We start from the raw sequence: 17526 nt of genomic DNA on the forward strand, positions 1-17526 counted from the left end.
CAAAGTTTAAGTGGGGGACCATTTTAGGAGCAGTGATCACAATTCCATAAATGTTAAGATAGCTATGGATAAAGATAAGACTTTCCTCAGGTGGAAATGCTAAACTGGGGGAAGGTGAATTACAAAAGTATTAGGCAGGAACTGGAGAAATTAGATTAGGGAGTTGTTGTTTGAGGGTAAATCTACATCTGACATGTGGGAGTCTTTTAAAGGCCAGATGATCAGAGTTCAGGGTCAGCATTTTCCTGTGAGGATGAAAGATAAGGATGGCAAGATTTAGGAACCCCAGATGACAAGAGATTTTGAAAGGTTAGTCAAGAAGAAAAAGGAAACAGATGTAAGGTTTCAAATATAAAGGAAGCAGGAAGGAATTTAAACATGGAATTAGGAGAGCAAAAAGGGACCATGAAATGTCCTTGCCAACCAGGATTAAGGAATATCCCAAGGCATTTTATATCTATATGTTAGGAGCAAGAGGTTAGCTAGGTCCACTCAAGGACAAAGGAAGGAATTTATGCATGGAGCCAGAGGAAGTACTTTACATCAGTATTCACCAAGGAGAAGGACATGAATGATGGTATAATTAGGGAGAGGTATATTGATACTACAGGGCATTTCGATATTAAGAGGTGTTGGATGTCATATATGGACTTCAGTAAGGCATTTGACAAGGTTCCTCATGGTAGAGTGGTTAGCAAAGTTAGATCACATGAAATATAGGAAGAAACTAGCCGCTTTGATATAGAACTGGCTTGAAATTAGAAGGGTGGTGGTGGAGGGGTGCTTTTCAGACTAGAGGCCTGTGACCAGCGGTGTACCATAAAGACCAATGCTGGGTCCACTGTTTTATATAAATGATTTGGATGTGAACGTAGGAGGTATGGTTAGCAAGTTTGCAGATAACACTAAAATTGGAGTTGTAGTGGACAATGAAGAAGGTTACCTGAGAGTACAACAGGACTTTGATCAGATGGGCTAATGGGCTGAGGAGTGGCAAATGGAGTTTAATTTAGATAAATGTAAGGTGTTGCATTTTGGAAAGGCAAATCAGGGCAGGACTTATACACTTACTGGTAAGATCCTAGAGAGTGTGGCTGAACAAAGAGACCTTGGAATGCAAGTTCTTGTTCCTTGAAAGTGCATTCCCAGGTCAACAGGATAATGAAGAAAGCGTTCGGTAAGCTTGCCTTTATTGATCAGTGCATTGAGTATAAGAATTGGGAGGTCATGTTGTGTCTGTACAGGACATTGATTAGGCCACTTTTAGAATACTGTATGCAATTCTGGTCTCCCTGCTACAGGAAGGATGCTGTGAAACTTGAAAGGGTTCAGAAAAGATTTACAAGGATGTTGCCAGGATTGGAGCATTTGAGCTATAGGGAGAGGTTGAATAGGCTGGAGCTACTTTCCCCAGAGCTTTGGAGGCTGAGGGATGACCTTATAGAGGGATGACCTTATAGGGGGATGAATAGGGTGAATAGCCAAGGTCTTTACCCCGGGTAGTGGAGTCCAAAACTAGAGGGCATAGGTTTAAGGTGAGAGGGGAAAGATTTAAAAGGGACCTAAGGTGCAATGTTTTCATGCAGAGGTGGCGTGTGTATGGAATGAGCTGCCAGAGGAAATGATGGAGACTGGTACAATTATGACATTCAAAAGGCATCTGGATGGATATATGAATAGGAAGAGTTTAGGGGGATATGAACAAAATGCTGACAAATGGGACGAGATTAATTTAGGATATCTGGTCAGCAAGGACAAGTTGAACTGAAGAGTCTGTTTCCATGCTGTGCAGTTCTATGATTCTATATGTCCCCAGGGCCTGATGGAATCTATTCCATCTGAAGGAGGCAAGTGAAGAGATTCCTGGGGCCTCTTTAGAAACAGATGAGGTTGCAGAAGACTGGAGAACAGCCAATGTTGTTCCTTTGTTTAAGAAGGGCAACAGGGATAATTCAGAAAATTATAGGCTTACATCTGTGGTATGGAAATTATTGGAAAGGATTCTTAGGAACAAGATTTACTTGCAATAGGAAAAGAATGGACTTATTAGGGATAGTCAGCATAGCTTTCTGTGCGGGAGATCTTGTATCACAAATTTGGAAGAAGTAACAGAGATGATTGATGAAGGCAGAGTATTAACTGTTACTTACATATACTTTACTAAAGCATTTGACAAAGTCCTTCACGGTATGCTGGTCCAGAAGATTAAATCTCATGGGATTCCTGTGACTTTGATACAAAATTGGTTTGGTCATACAAGATAGAGGGTAGTTGTGGAGGTGTGTTTTTTTCTGACTGGAGGTCTGTGACCAGCAGTATTCTGCAAGGTTCAGTCCTAGGACTTCTGTTGCTTGTAATAATTAATTGAAATAAAGGTGAAAATATAGGTGTTCTGACTAGCACATTTGCAGATGATGTAAAAGTTGCAGATAATGAGGAAGGTTGCCAGAAGACACAGTAGGATATAGATCAGTCGGAAAGTTGGGCAGGGAGATGCCAGATGAAGTTTAATTCTGACAAGTGTGAGGTGTTACATGTTGAGAGGTCAAATGCAAGAGGAGAGCATACAGTAAATGGTAAGACCCTTAGGAGCATTGGCTATCCAGGGGAATCTTGGGGTGCAAGTCCATAGCTACCTGAAAGTGTGACACAAGTGGATAATGTGCTAAAGAAGGCACGCTTGTCTTCATTCATCAGGACATTGAGTATAAAAGTTGGCAAGTCATGTCACAGTTATATAAAATTTTAGTTTGGAGTATTGTGTGCAGCTCTGGTTTCCATACAATAGGAAGGATGTGGAGATTTGGAAAGGGTGCAAAAGAGATTTACCAGGGTGTAGCCTGGATTGGAGTGTATTAGCTATAAGAAGAGATTGGATAAACTTGGATTGTTTTTGTTATGGCATCTGAAGCTGTGGGGTGACCTGATAGAAGTATATAAAATTCTGAGAGGCATAGATAAGTTGGATAGTTGGAAACTTTTCCCCAGGGTGGAAATGTCAAAACTCGGCTGCTTAGGTTTAATGTCAATGGAGGAAAGTTTAAAGATGTGCAAGACAAGTCTTTTACACAGAGAGTAGTAAGTGCCTGGAACGCGCTGCTGGGGTAAGTGGCAGAAGTAGACATAACAGCAACATTTAAGAGATGTCTGGACAGACACATGATCAGGCAGGTAATTGAGGGATCTGAACCATGTGCAGGTAACATGAATTAGTTTAGAATGGCAACATGGTAAGTACAGACATGTTAGATTGAAGAGCCTGTACCTGTGCTTTACTGTTTTATGTTCTATTGTACTCAATTTAAAAATGCCATTGCCACACATGTATAGTTTTATGATAAAACAGAGATAAATAAGGTATGTTGCAATTTAATTTTGTGTGTGAATTTTTTTTACAAGTCCCTATCATATTTCAGGTGTCACAAAGTTGTAATGTAACTTGATGTCACACTCGAACATAGGTATAAGGTAAAGTAAAGTCAATATTTAGAGAAACATCTCCAGAAACAGAGATAGATTTTAATTGAGTTCATGAGCAATTGTAAAAATAGAGATAAAAGCCAGACTGACATTGTATGGTTCTAAGGGTGTGGCAAAAGCAATTAACATTGGATTTATCTAAAGGAGGCAGAGCAATTGTCCCTGCTGATCGAATAGAGATGTAACAAGTTGCATTAAATTTCCCCTTTAGCAACAAGGCAATACATTTGGTGTAAGGTTCCTATTTTACAAATTAATGTATCCTCCAGCTCACAATGAATGGAAGTTCATAACACTCAAAGTTAAGGTTTTCATTTGCCCTGCTGATGAATTTCCTGGCAACTGTGTCAAATCCCAACTACACCAGTCTGAATTTAATCATTTCTCACTTCAGCCATCCTGTTAACATTGAATAAAAACTGCTAATTTGAATCAAATTAGTGACAGATTATGGACAGCTTCTGCAATGAATGTATCTTCATTAACAATTTCATTCTAATGGTCCAGTCTCCAAATGAGCTATCACCCAGACCTGAAAAGATTGTAATCCTGCACATTGTATCAATCTGTTCCCACAATCCAATGTATTCATTATATATTTAATATGATTGGAACATAAATCAGTTTATACTGGCCTGCAATGTTTTGTGGTTATATGATCTTATTTCTATAAGTACCCCTCCACAAGAATGTTATAAAGCCACAAACATACCAGTGTTTATCAGTCAGAAACTCTCACACAAGAATTGAATAAAAATCAGTCATGTTATGTACTCTGTATTCTATATTTATTATGGAGATATGTGTGAAATAAAATATATTAATTTATTAATACATTCATTATATAAATTTGTGTACTAAAAAGCTGCTTCTAACTTATTTGACTAAGAATGTGAAATTGTTTTAATGCTTACTTTGTACAATTTGATTATATCAGGAACTTCCTCAGAATCATTTTTTAAAAATTCCTTCCAGATGGTTCATGGCCAATTTAAAGATAGTTATTAACCAATTGTAAATTCCAAAGAATGAAACCAATTTCCATTTTCTCTCAATGAAAAATTTGCACTGGACCCATCCAATTCTAGTCTATTCAATAACATGGAAATCCAATGGACAAAAATAATTCTCATTCTCTCCTATTCTGAGCAAGTCCTTATAAAATATAACATTGCTTATCTGAGCATACAAATGTTCACATCTGTTTTGGTTAGTAATGCTCAATACTCTTTAGTTAATCCAATGTTAAATCCCTGATGGTTACAAAGAGTATTTTGTTCCTAGTTATTATATAAAAGTATATATTTTGAAGAAACGGATAAGTAATTAAATAACGAAAATGTTATGCAAATAGATTTTTCAGTGAATTAAATTATTTTTCAGGCATCAATATGGGCACTAGCGTGCAATTTCTCGGCGAATTTATGTTACTCATGGTATGATCGACTTCAGAAAGTTTTGTTGAAATCACTGTGAACTCTCCAATGCTGATTTCTGTCGCTAAGGGATAATCAACTTGCAAAACTGAATAACCCAGAACTTTCCACTCTTCCCCACGTATCAACCTCTATCGACATTTGTTCGAATCTATTTGTACTATGGAATGTCCTTAATGCAATAACTTTCAACGTATTAACTTCAATTGACTTGGGAGAGCTGGCTTAATGGCACAACGAATGCATGATGTGGACTTGCGAGCAGCAGGGACAACCAAACTAGGTTCTCAAACTTTTATCAGGATATAATAATGTCGCTTGACTATATAGACAGAATAATCTTCACCGTAAAATTAGATTTCATAGCTGATTGTAAAAATAGTCACGTTCACACATGTATGAAATTTAACTCGTTTATTTATGTTATATGGAGATAAATCCAATTGAATCCGAAACACTATGTAAATGTATTTTTTAAAGTATCCTCCAAAGCAAACATTCTTGAGGACATCTTTGTTGTACAATAAACAGATAACACGTAAAGTAGGCTCAAATAAAACGATTTGGAAGAATGTAACGCCGTCTTTTTTCAGGCTAACTTCACCGGCGTCAGAAAGGAAACTCTCTTAAGTAAAACCAGACATGCCAATGACATAATGTTCCCAAGACAATCGCCCATGATACTTGCATATATGATCTATATTTAAGATAGTTATTGGGCATTATTATTGCTTCTCACAGACAAACAAGTTACTGATTGCAACTACAAATGCTGCACTGAGCAATTGTTGCACTCTGCTAAGAGAACTGCGAGCCGTGAGATCAGATTATACAAAATGATCCAAAAACTATTTAATAAATGTCACAACAATGATTTCTGAAGCGCCTGATTCTGACTCAGTCTTTTTTTTTAAAAAAGATGCCATACTGAATACATAGACGCATTGTTTAAGACTTCAGTGTTGTAAACACTACTTTCCCATATCTTCATTTTTTTTTAAATTGGGGTAATTTATATACCTGACTAGATCTTTAAATAACAGGCCTGTCTAAGGGGATAATAAAAGTTGCGGTGTGTTCAAAAATGGGTATTGAAAGTGTTTCCACATTCAAATCGGTAGAGGTCAACTTCAATGCTAACTTTAAAGTCAGACCGCTTTTTAATATCTCTGGTGATTTTTTATAATTAAATATTAAACATTAATTATCGCCTTCCGGGCTTTAACTGAACTTTGTAACTGCAACCATGCCAATCCATTTCCATGTAACACTCCAACATATCAGCAACTCCATGTTCCTGGACTGTAATAACTGAGCTGGCTCCATGCTGCCTTTTCCCCCTACTATGTATAAAGTGCCCCTCAGTCGTAATCCCGCGGTTCAAGCGCTTCTTCACGAGCTGCCAGATCCTGTACAGCACACACTGAGAATGGGGCCCTCAGCCTTGGGGCTTTCACTGAACATTACCCATCACCTAAAGAGGCAGGGGTTCCTTTCCACTCCACCCCCTTCCACTCTATCCTGCGTTTCAGTCACGGAATGTCAACAGCGACTCGCTTCCCAAGCCTTACGTTTCACCAACTACAATGTGATCAGTGAAAGCTTGTCGCCGTGCAGTAGCTTTTAAACAAAACAAGGGATTGGGATCTAAGCAGAAGCAACACATTTAATTCACCAAAGTGGTGTCAGGCTGTACGCCGTGTCATGTTCTGCAAGTAAAACAGGCAGAACGCTCTATTGTTGGCCAGAACATCACTCAGGCTGTTAGCGAGGGGAAGGAATGTGAGCACCGCTGTTGCACACAGGAGTCAAACTGGGACGTGCTCTGGGCCATCCCTTAACTGACACCATATCTATCCCGAAACAGACAGAGTCGGGACAATTCTGGGGAACCTCGTTTACTCAATCTATCCAACATCACCAACTCTGAATGATGCAGGGTTGGAGTGTTTCATTTGTTGATGGGGATCAAGTATATCACTAACACCAATAAACTGCAGAGGTTAGTTTTTTTGGGGAAATGCGGGGGATGGAGCTGGTGCTGGTTGTGATGGGCGTACAGGATTCGATAACTAACCCAATTTAATTTAATTCAATTTTGCAACTCTCACTTCAAACATTCCGCTTATTCAGCTATAATCAGACCTGGGGATATCGATTAGTAGTGTTTAGCATTTCATTGTTGAAATATGATACATTAAAATTTGTGAACGAATTCAGAATTATACTGTACAGATAACTGACATCCAGTTAATTGTATTTAGAACATCTTGATGATAGGGTTGAACAATTGAAGCTTGTAAAGTTGTAAAGTTCTGCTTCAACGGGATACAGGACAATGGAAGGAAGGGGTTAATGTTTTTTTTTGGTCCTGTTAAATGAATGAACATAGCGATGGCATTACGTAATGTTTTAAAAGACAAGCAAGCGGTGGGGGATCAGAGTTTAAATCAGTTCCAGGTCCTTGTCGCTTTACACCGTTCTGTTTAAAACAGCGACGCTCTCTCCTTCAAGGCGGCTCAGAGCAGAAAGACTCCGGTTTACCAGTGGACCTGTGCAGCGCAGACAGAAGGAAACAGATAGTTTGTCAAACTCAGCTGCTCTCAGCGTTGGGGTAAGTTTACCACAGGAGTTATGTTTCTGACTTTGTTTTTGGAAAACAATCCGTGGTTGGAACCGCCAGAGAATCGGCGGATTTCTGGTTCATTTCACATGGTGACATCATGATTTACAACAAGATGAGAACAAGTTAGAGGAAAGGTTTTCATTTTATAGAGAGAAGCGATTGACTGGGAAAGCTGAACCGGGCAGTGAACTGTGTATGTTGAGGGAATGAGTGAGTGATGCGGAATCTCATTTCGAGCGTGTGAAGGGAGAGAGAGGTGTATTGTCTTTGCAAAAGCATATAAACTTGTCTCCACTAGATGAGGAAATGAAGTAATATAAACTGGCTAAAACACAGCTTTGTAAAGTCGGGGAAAGTAGCGCTGTGCCTCTGGGCACGTGCTTTGAGGTGGCTGCATTTGTGTATCTGAATCCGGGAGATCTGTTCGCCTTATACTGTAGTCGGCCATGCAATGTTTCACGCTGTATTCGGCCCAAATCTGTCAGATGTTTGTTTTGTTAATCAAGGTGATTACCCAGATGAATGTTGTTACATACAACAAGGGAAATAGGCAATTTGTAAGGGTGGTGGTGGGAGGTGATTGAGAAAATTCATTTCGTCCAAGTTGTATCACCTTCCAAGTGAATGAACAGAAAACTACAAGCAGCAACAGTAAGGTGACGCGAAAGACCGGGCTGCTCCCCATGTTTATGAACATGGATGGAAATGTTAACGCAGTGCTCAGAAAACGCTGTCTGGTTCTAAACTTCATACATTTAAAGAACGAGAGGCTGGAGGTGGAATTGGGTCACTAGGTCATGCAGAGTCCTCGGTACAAATATGCCAGAGGTGCAGAAGTTCAATGGGGCTCTGTCCCTGGGCTAGAGGTCTCCTTCTTCAAAACGTTGCTTCGAGGCTGGAATAAAAAGCAAACCTCAACCCAGTTTCTATGGCATGGGAAAACAGAAGTTAGAAACCTCCGACAAGAAATGATTGCTGTCACTATTTGGATACTGGCGATCAGTTTATTGTATGAAGATGAGATAGTTCTAACATTGCAACTGGGAAAGGGGGTGGAATCGGTGCTTCTGTTAAAGCTGTTGATGATATTCCGTTGACCCGGGACTTCCGATAGTCTTCGTCATCAATAGGAACTGCAGAGAGTTGCTGTGCAGTCTACCTGTAACCCCTCCACATAGGGCCAGCACCTACCGAACAGGATGGTCTCAGTAAATTACACACCGTGCTCAAAACACTTCGGAGGAAATCTCCTCCAAAATATATGGAATTCCCAACTCATATTCGCAGACGTCCTGATAACATTCAAGAAGTTAAAATTACACAACCCCAGGTTATAGTCCAACAGATTTATTTGGAAATATTAGTCGGGTAGCTGATGAAAGAACAGCGCTCCGAAAGGTAGTATTTCCAAATAAACCTGTTGGACTATAACCTGGGGTTGTGTTAATTTATCAGCACAGTCGCTTGTCACCGATAAAACGCGTTGTTTGTGAGCACGCTGTGAAAGCAGAACGAATCTTTAGATCTGATTTGTGATTTAAAGAATATGATCTTAACGTTAAAATTCACTGTTCAAATTCGAGAATGCCGCCGTAACCATTTTTCATTCTGTTTCTCAGTGTGCATTTCGCTCGCTGTCGCAAGCTCTGGCTCAGCCGTCTATCATCTTCTTTCCCGGCCTTTGCTGGATCTCTGTCCCCTCATTCTCTCTTTAACTGTCTGCTCCCCGCCTGTGATTGAGTTATGGTTGTTTGGTGTCGCCCTTAGACTTATCTAGTGAGTGGGTCCGACAGGTGTGTTATTTCTGTGTTGACTCTCTTTTGCCTACTACTTGTCCCGTTCTTCCATGAGTCAATGTATTTGCAGTTCTGGTCCACGTGATTAAATCAGTTTATTTTAAATAGTATGCACACTACATTGCTATCGCCTCAGTTGGTTCGCTCCTGATCAAAGGTCAGCAAGGGGGATGGAATGGAATGGGATGGGAGGGGAGCAGATCTGTTTCCGGCCCATGGTAGGGCTGGGCGGGGTCTGGTGAACACATGAAACAGTAGGCCGAGGAGCAGAAGGAGGTATTGGCTGAAGAAAGCCTGAGACGGCCGGGAAATGGTTGGGCCTCTCTCAGATTACAAAAGAAAAATTCCATTTACTACCTTAGAAAACAAGAATGTTATGTATTAATACACCGAAACATGGTACATGCTTTGTTTATGTAAACAAAATTAACATTTATATAAAACCTCACTGAATACATGTGGAATCTTGCAACTTTGCTAACAATAACTTTTAGGCAGGATGGCTGGCATGTAGATCATGCACAAGAAGAACACAACAGAATGTAGGAAGTGGTGCAGCTTGATAAAAGTCTTAAATGAAACACTAGGATTCATTTCTATAAGGATAGAATTGAAAAGGAGAAAGATTGTCAAACTTGCATAGATGAGATTACCAACAGGATGGAAACAGGCCCTTCGGCCCAACAATTACACACCGACCCTCAGAAGAGTGACCCACCCAGACCCATTTCCCTCTGACTAATGCACCTAACACTGTGGGCAATTTAGCATGGCCAATTCACTTGAACTGAACATCTTTGGACTGTGGGAGGAAACCGGAGCACCCAGAGAAAACCCATGCAGACACGGGGAGAATGTGCAAACTCTACACAGAAATTTTGATGTACATATTGCCTGCTCCAACACCAAATAAGGTTTAGAAAATATCCAGGAGTTCCAAGCTGAGTTTTAAATTGATTTTGAAACTATGTTCTTTGCTGCAAGATGGAGTGTGTCTCTAGAGATAGAGAAGGCCCTTTTGGATTTTGAATCCAACTTTAATCATTAACATTTGCAGGGGTTACAGTAAAATTCAAACTTCAAGGCAGTTTTGAGTTGAAAACCAAATATACGTCCAGAAAGCAGGAGAAAACAGTGCATTATGTTCAGAGGAGCAGGGGAATGGAACTTGGAATTAAGAGTTTGGAGATAAAGGAAAATGGGGGTCCAAGGGTGAGAGGGAAACAGATTGAATAAAGATCAGAAGCTTGTGGCTTTTCGAAAAGGGAATTCAGACATTCAGGGGAAGGTAATTTTGGCCCTTGGCTGGTTAGGAGAGAATGGGATTTGATCTTAAGGTTTTGGAAGATGGGCCAGATGGAGGGGGAAACGGAAAGGAAACATTTTCCTGCAGAGCCGGGCGCAATGTGAGTTTACGTGAGTAAGAACAACACCAAGAGAAGAGCGGTCAGCAAAGGCTGACTGAAACCTGTGTTTGTGAGTAAATAATAAAATGCTGTTTTCACTGTTGATTGAATGGGCAAAATTTGCTCAGAGACTGAAGATCCTTGCTGGAAAAACCAAAAGGGCAGGGAAAAGGAAGGTTTTTGAACTGAGAGTTCCTTAGACCATGGAATGCTTTATGAGATGTAAATTTTGAGACTAAGATTAAATCATTTAAAGGAAATTTCACAAGTACTTAAAAATTAGGAATATACAATCCTGGGAATGAATAGGTTTACAACACAGAAAACTAACAGTGGCACAGGAAATAAGTCTAAATAGCTTTCCCCATGATGTAACTTTGATCAAATCTTGTTTTTTTTGTTCCAAGCCCAGGAATTGTTTTTGCCTTAATACATTGCAACAACAATAATGCTATGTGCTATTCAAAGTAATTGCCCCAAAACTTGAACCCACTACCCTTCGATCTCTTGGTTAGATTTAGAACTGATTGAACTGGCTTATTTTGTGTGAAATCCAGCCAAAGTTTGGGTCTAACTGAGGTTACATCAGAGTTGTCACCTTCACAAAGAATCTGAACCACAATCCCAACATTCTGCTGTCACTGTATTTTGTTCATGTAATGGCACTATTTGCACTATTCTAATTATGTCACTGATGGAAGAGTCAAGTAAGATTAGGTTATTGTGAGGCAGTTTCTTTTTTCTGTCTGTGTGCTGCATTTAGTTTCAAAGTTCATCTTCTAGCTAATTTTCATTGACAGAATAGCTTAGGCATTTAAAAAGGTTATTGACTGCTTTCAAACAATTGATTGTAGTCTATTAGAGTACAGTTCCCACTGTAGCTTTTGAAAATCTTTAGTATATCTTCCACTTGTTCCCTTCTCTATATATACAGATATATAACACATCACATTCAGAAGCTAACTAATAAAATACTGCACCTGGCCACCAGAAAGCAATCCAGAGTAAACTTGTCAAACATTTCACTTCTTCGCCATCCAGATTATTTGGAGCTGAATATCCCATGATGTAATGGTTGCAGGCAGAGAAAAACAGGGATCACGACTAATTGGACAGCATTTTCAGAGAGTTAGCACAGGTAGAAGAGCTAAGTTGTCTCCCACTGTGTTGCTAGATTATTATTTTATACTTGTACATCATGAGATTAATAAACCTACAATATTATTGAATGAATCCAAACGTTTGTATAAAATGTTGTTCCTTTGAATTAGATTTTGCTCAATAAAATCAAAGATTGGTGAAAGAATTTCAGATCAATTAACAGAATATTGAGTGTTACTTGTCAGCCTCTTTGCAGATCATGAGAAGCTAAGTCGGTAATTTACAGCTCTGTTCAGTGAAATATGTCCAGTTTGTTTGTGGAAATAACTATTTTAAAAGTTCAAAACTTAGAAAGGTTACAGTACAAAACAAGGCCTTTCAGCCCACCATGTCTGTACTAGCTGAATAAACTAGCCACCTATTCTAATCCCATTTACCAGCCCCTAGTCTTGCAGGTTACTATGTATCAGCTGCAGATCCAGCTTTGCTTTAAATAAGTTAAGGATTTTTGCCTCAATGACCAAACTGAGCAGTGAATTACAGACACCCACAACCCAGTGGGAGAAAAATGTTTTCATCATGATCCCTCTAATTCTTCCACCAATCATCTTAAATTTATCACTTTGGAAATTGACCTTTTCAATTGACCTGTCCATATTGAATCCCATTTGGCATGTTTGCACACACTCAGCCACATCATTGATATCTTCCCTCTCTACTATCAACTACACAGCTGGCAATTGTGTTATCTAAAATAATTCTCAGTTATGTCCCTGATATTCAAGTCTAATTCATTAGTGTACAGTATATCATAAACAGCAAGGGACCAAATACTGAGACCTGTGTAACACTATTGGAATCTGCTTTCAATTTACAAAAATCCATCATTTGTTTCCTGTTACTTAATCACTTTTGGATCTAACTTGCCACTTGCTCAAGGGTTTTAATTGTCTGACCACTCGGCCATGTGGGACCAAATATCTTACTAAATTCATGTAGACAATGTTCCACTGCGCTATCCTTTGTGTTACTGCCTCAAAAATGAAATCAAGTTGGTAATTCAGAACCTTCCATTGGCAAAACCATACTGCCTATCCCTGATTAATCCATCCCTTTTGTTCTGATCCTAATTGGTTATTACTGGAAAATGTCAGATCCTAGCCTTAAACTTGCTTTGAGAGATCGTATTTTGTTTTTGTTTTAGCAAAGGTGTCTCTCATTGAAACATAAGCATGCAATGTTGCTGATTTTACTTTAATATTAAAAAAAATTATACCTTGGGTATTGTATACAATTTTCGTTCCCTTGCTTGAGGAGAGATGGAATTGTATTAAAGGCAGTTCAAGAGGTTCACTAGATTGATTCCAGAGATGAGGCCTTTGTCTAATGAAGAGAGATTGACAAGTTTAGGCTTATACTGTCTGGAATTTAGAAGAATAAGGGAAGGTCTAACTGAGGAATATAGGATGTTAAAGGAGATTGACAAAGTGGATGTAAAAAGGATATTTCCTCGTATGGGCCAGTCTAAAATGAGTGGTCATAGCTTTAAAATAAGGTGTAACAGATTTAAGACAGAGATGAGGGGAAATTATTTCGCACAAGGAATAATGAATCTAAAATTCACTAACCCAGAGTGTGGTGGATGCTGAGACTTTGAGCAAATTTAAGGGAGAGATAGACAGATTTTAATTCGGGATGAATTAAAAGGATATGTGGAGCGGGCAGGAAAGTGGAGTTGAGGCCAAGATGTAAGCAGTTATGATTGTATTAAATGGCAGAGCAGGCTGAGGGGCTATATTGCCTACTCCTGCTCCTAGATTAGATTCCCTACAGTATGGAAACAGGCCCTTCAGCCCAACAAGTCCACAATGACCCTCCAAAGAGAAACCCACCCAGACTCACCTCCCTACCCCATATTTGTCCATGACTAATGCAGCTAACACTATAGGCAATTTAGCATGGTTAATTCACCTGACCAGCACATCTTTGGATTATGGGCGGAAACGCAAGTAGACACAGGGAGAATGTGCAAACTCCACACAGGCAGTTGCCCGAGGCTCGAATCGAACCCGGGTTTCTGGCGCTGTGAGGCGGCAGTGCTAACCATTGTGCCACTCCTAGTTCTTGTTAGCCAAAATAAATGACGATAAAAGAGAACCAGCCAAACTATTTGCATGAAACATACATTCAAATGTTTCTTACACACAGCAGAAGTTGCATTACAAGGTTCTGAATGCAGCCTGGTCAATCACAAAAAGCAGCCTTCCTTTCATTGTACACATTTAGCTGCCTTGGGAAAGCAGCTAATATAATCAAAACCTGTCCCACCCCAGCTATACTCTCTTCCACCCTCTTCCATTGGGAAGATACACATACCAACAGATTTAAGAATAGCTTCTTCCCTGCTGTTGTCAGACTTATGAATGGACCTTTCATATTAGAAGAAAGTGGAGACTGCAGATGCTGGAGATCAGAATCAAAAAGTGTGCCGCTAGCAAAGCACAGCAGGTCAGGCAGCATCCAAGGAGCAGGAGAGTCGACGTTTTGAGCATAAATTCCACGTTTCTGATGAAGAGCTTATGCTTGAAACATCGACTCTCCTGCTCCTCGAATGCTGCCTGACCTACTGTGCTTTTCCAGCACCACACTATTAGAGTTGATCTTTCTCTGCACCTTCTCTGTAGCAGTAACACCATATTCTGTTCTGTTACCCTGGTGTACTTACATAAGGTATGATTTGTCTGGTTAGCATACAAAATAATACTTTCCACTGTATCTCGGTACACGTGACTAATAAATCAAATCAAGTATAATCCTACTAATCCCAAAATATTCCTTTACAAATTCACAACGAAAAGGATACCCTTGTACAGTACATAAAAGCACCCCTTTTTCAATACTCAAACCATTGGGGGGAAAAAAAATCTTTCCTAGTACCTGAAAGTAACTAATTCCTACACTAGAGTCTCTGATAGTTTATTCCTAGCTATAGGAGAAAGTGAGGTCTGCAGATGCTAGAGATCAGAGCTGAAAATGTGTTGCTGGAAAAGCGCAGCAGGTCAGGCAGCATCCAGGGAACAGGAGAATCGACGTTTCGGGCATAAGCCTGAAGAAGGACTTATGCCCGAAACGTCGATTCTCCTGTTCCCTGGATGCTGCCTGACCTGCTGCGCTTTTCCAGCAACACATATTCCTAGCTATAGTATATCTGAGTTTAAACTCCGCTTCAAGTCCTCTTCAGGATTTTATCCCAACACTTATTGTTTGGGACTATCACCAAGGTAACTTTTTTTTGCTAAATCCTTCCCATCTCTGGAGCATTAGATTTTCATCCAAGGATCTCAAGGCAGTTGAAAACCACAATAAGACTGAAAAAAACCTCTCTCTCTGAGCTATGTATATTGTCCTTCAGCTTAAAAAACACCTGATCTTCTAAACTAGAGTTTGTTTATCTTGTTTGGTTCTAAAACCCTACAGAAGTATGCAAAACCCCATTCTTCTAAAGCTAGTGCTCAAAAAACTATTTTAAAAGAAATCACTGAGGCTACAGAAAGATATACAATTATTTATTAATTCCAGACACCCAGAAAACCCATATGTTACCAACTCAAAAAACCAAACTTAGTATAAATTATACTAGAAATATATGTGAATCATATAGTCTGCATTGCACTTTCCAAATAACAATTAATCCTATCCCTCAACATTGAAACTAGTAATTTGCCCATCACCAAGGTCTGATATAATTATCCCTCACACCCCTTTTTAAATGATGGTACAACGTTGACATACATTATTTCTCTTGTGAAACTTCTGTCTAGATTTCTTTGTGAATTTCCCTTGGGTGTCTTTTTCAGTTTACTTATTGTTTTGTCTTTGTTTCTTTCATGATAAATATTTTCTGCTGTCAGCTCAAAATCATTACATATACTGAAATAAATTATACAACTTGCCAATGATAGCAATTAAATTGACAACCTCTAGATTGCCAGATCATGATGATACCCAAGACATAATTCTTGTCAAAACTGTAGTTTAGAGCTAAAGAAAAACATACGGCTAAATGAATATTAAGATGATTTAGTGTCCTACTAAAAATGAGATTTGTTAAGAGAGGAAAGTACAAAAAGAATAAAAACACTGCTTTATATTTAAATAGATGCTTGCACTTTTAAAAATTATTAACCTACATTCTGAAGCAAACATTTATCCTTGTGACTGCAAATATTTTTGCATTTAGCATCAAACAGCTTACTGATGACAAATCGTTCAAGTATTAGTTAATTAAAAATAATAAAAACAAAGTTTATGGAAGATTTTTACAAATAGTGATGTACTGCATAATAATTTTTCTTTACTACGTGAAATCTGATACTTTAATGTCAGATCGTAAAACCTCACCCTGGCAGCTGCTCTAGAAACCAATAATGTCTTTTACTGTGATTTTAAAATATTTCTACTTAATCATGCGTACAATGCACATGCTGACTAGCTGCAGGAGGGTAGACCACAGTTATGAAGCCCCATACCAAAGCTATTTGCACTAAAAATATCTTTATTCCAAACGTAAAACTATAGTCACTTCTTATGCAATTGCTTAACTATTAAAGCAAACGTTAAAATGTTTATCCGTATAACTCCTCCAAGAACTTTCGACTTTTGTCATTATGATGAAATTGTTATTCGACTTCTGGTGTGCTAACAGCTGTCCTGTTAGATTTTAAGGTACAGTACACCAAGATACCAGTAGGGGGTAGCAGTGCAATAAACTAAAAGACAATTGCTCCCCACCCTAGTTACTGTTGACACGACGGATTTGTAATTTGTTAGTGTCAACATTACAAAACAACATTATGTCGGGTAAGCATATAAATCTCTCTTGATGCAGTAACAGACAACGTGTTAATTAAGCTGCGTCTTATACCTCCCCTATTTATCACTGTACAAACACGCCTGTATAAGTTCCTAACTATTTGATCTGATCACGCCTCTGCAAACAAATGAAGTTCCACATGGTTACCGAAAAAGTTTCGAATCAGGACATGCACTGTTAGTTTTCTATAGCTTTCCACCTTCAATGTCGCATTTGTTATTTTATTAAAAATAAGCAACTAAAAAGTTATTCACACCTATTCCCAGGAATGGGGATACAATTCGCGCTTCAGCCGCGCCCATTCCTACTGAAACTTTGTGGGAACTGGCTCCCTCCGCCTTTTAATGATTTCAGGGTGTAGTCCAGCGTGACGACCTACTCACTGACTGACTGACTGTATATTTAGCGCAGAGCTCAACGGATATTAGGCTAACATGAGTTTAGGAGACCCTCCCCCACCCCCTTACAGAGTCATAGAGTTGTACTGTACGGAAACAGACCCTTCAATCCAAAGTCGACCAGGTATCCTAAATGAACGTAGTCCCATTTCCACAATTTGGCCCATATCCCTCTAAAACTTTTCTATTCATATACCCATCCAGATGCCATTTGAATACTGTAATTGTACCAGCCTTCACCACTTCCTCTGGCAGCTCAATCCATCCATGCACCACCCTTTGCATGAAAAAGTTATCCCTTTAGGTCCCTTTTAAATCTTTCCCCTATCACCTTGAATCTATGCCCTCTAGTTTTGGACTCCCCTACCCTGGAAAAAAGACCTTGGCTATTCACCCATGCCCCTCATGAT

General features: G+C 39.2%; 1 protein-coding gene across 5 annotated transcripts in view; it reads left to right on the forward strand.

Annotated features, from left to right (window-relative positions):
• The first annotated feature begins 7427 nt into the window (after positions 1-7427).
• Positions 7428-17526, forward strand: part of flnba (filamin B a) — a 148483-nt gene continuing 138384 nt past the window's right edge. The window contains exon 1 of one of the 5 annotated variants that reach the window (XM_087994347.1): positions 7428-7530. The gene's annotated coding sequence lies outside the window, so the exon portion shown is untranslated. The remainder of the gene's footprint in view (positions 7531-17526) is intronic. The other 4 variants (XM_087994349.1, XM_087994346.1, XM_043708179.2 and 1 more) reach the window with 4 other exon arrangements.

The sequence above is a fragment of the Chiloscyllium plagiosum genome, unplaced genomic scaffold (genome assembly GCF_037043375.1).
Source record: "Chiloscyllium plagiosum isolate Xiang-an unplaced genomic scaffold, Cpla_swu_hap1 HiC_scaffold_14, whole genome shotgun sequence".
Classification (NCBI taxonomy): domain Eukaryota; kingdom Metazoa; phylum Chordata; class Chondrichthyes; order Orectolobiformes; family Hemiscylliidae; genus Chiloscyllium; species Chiloscyllium plagiosum.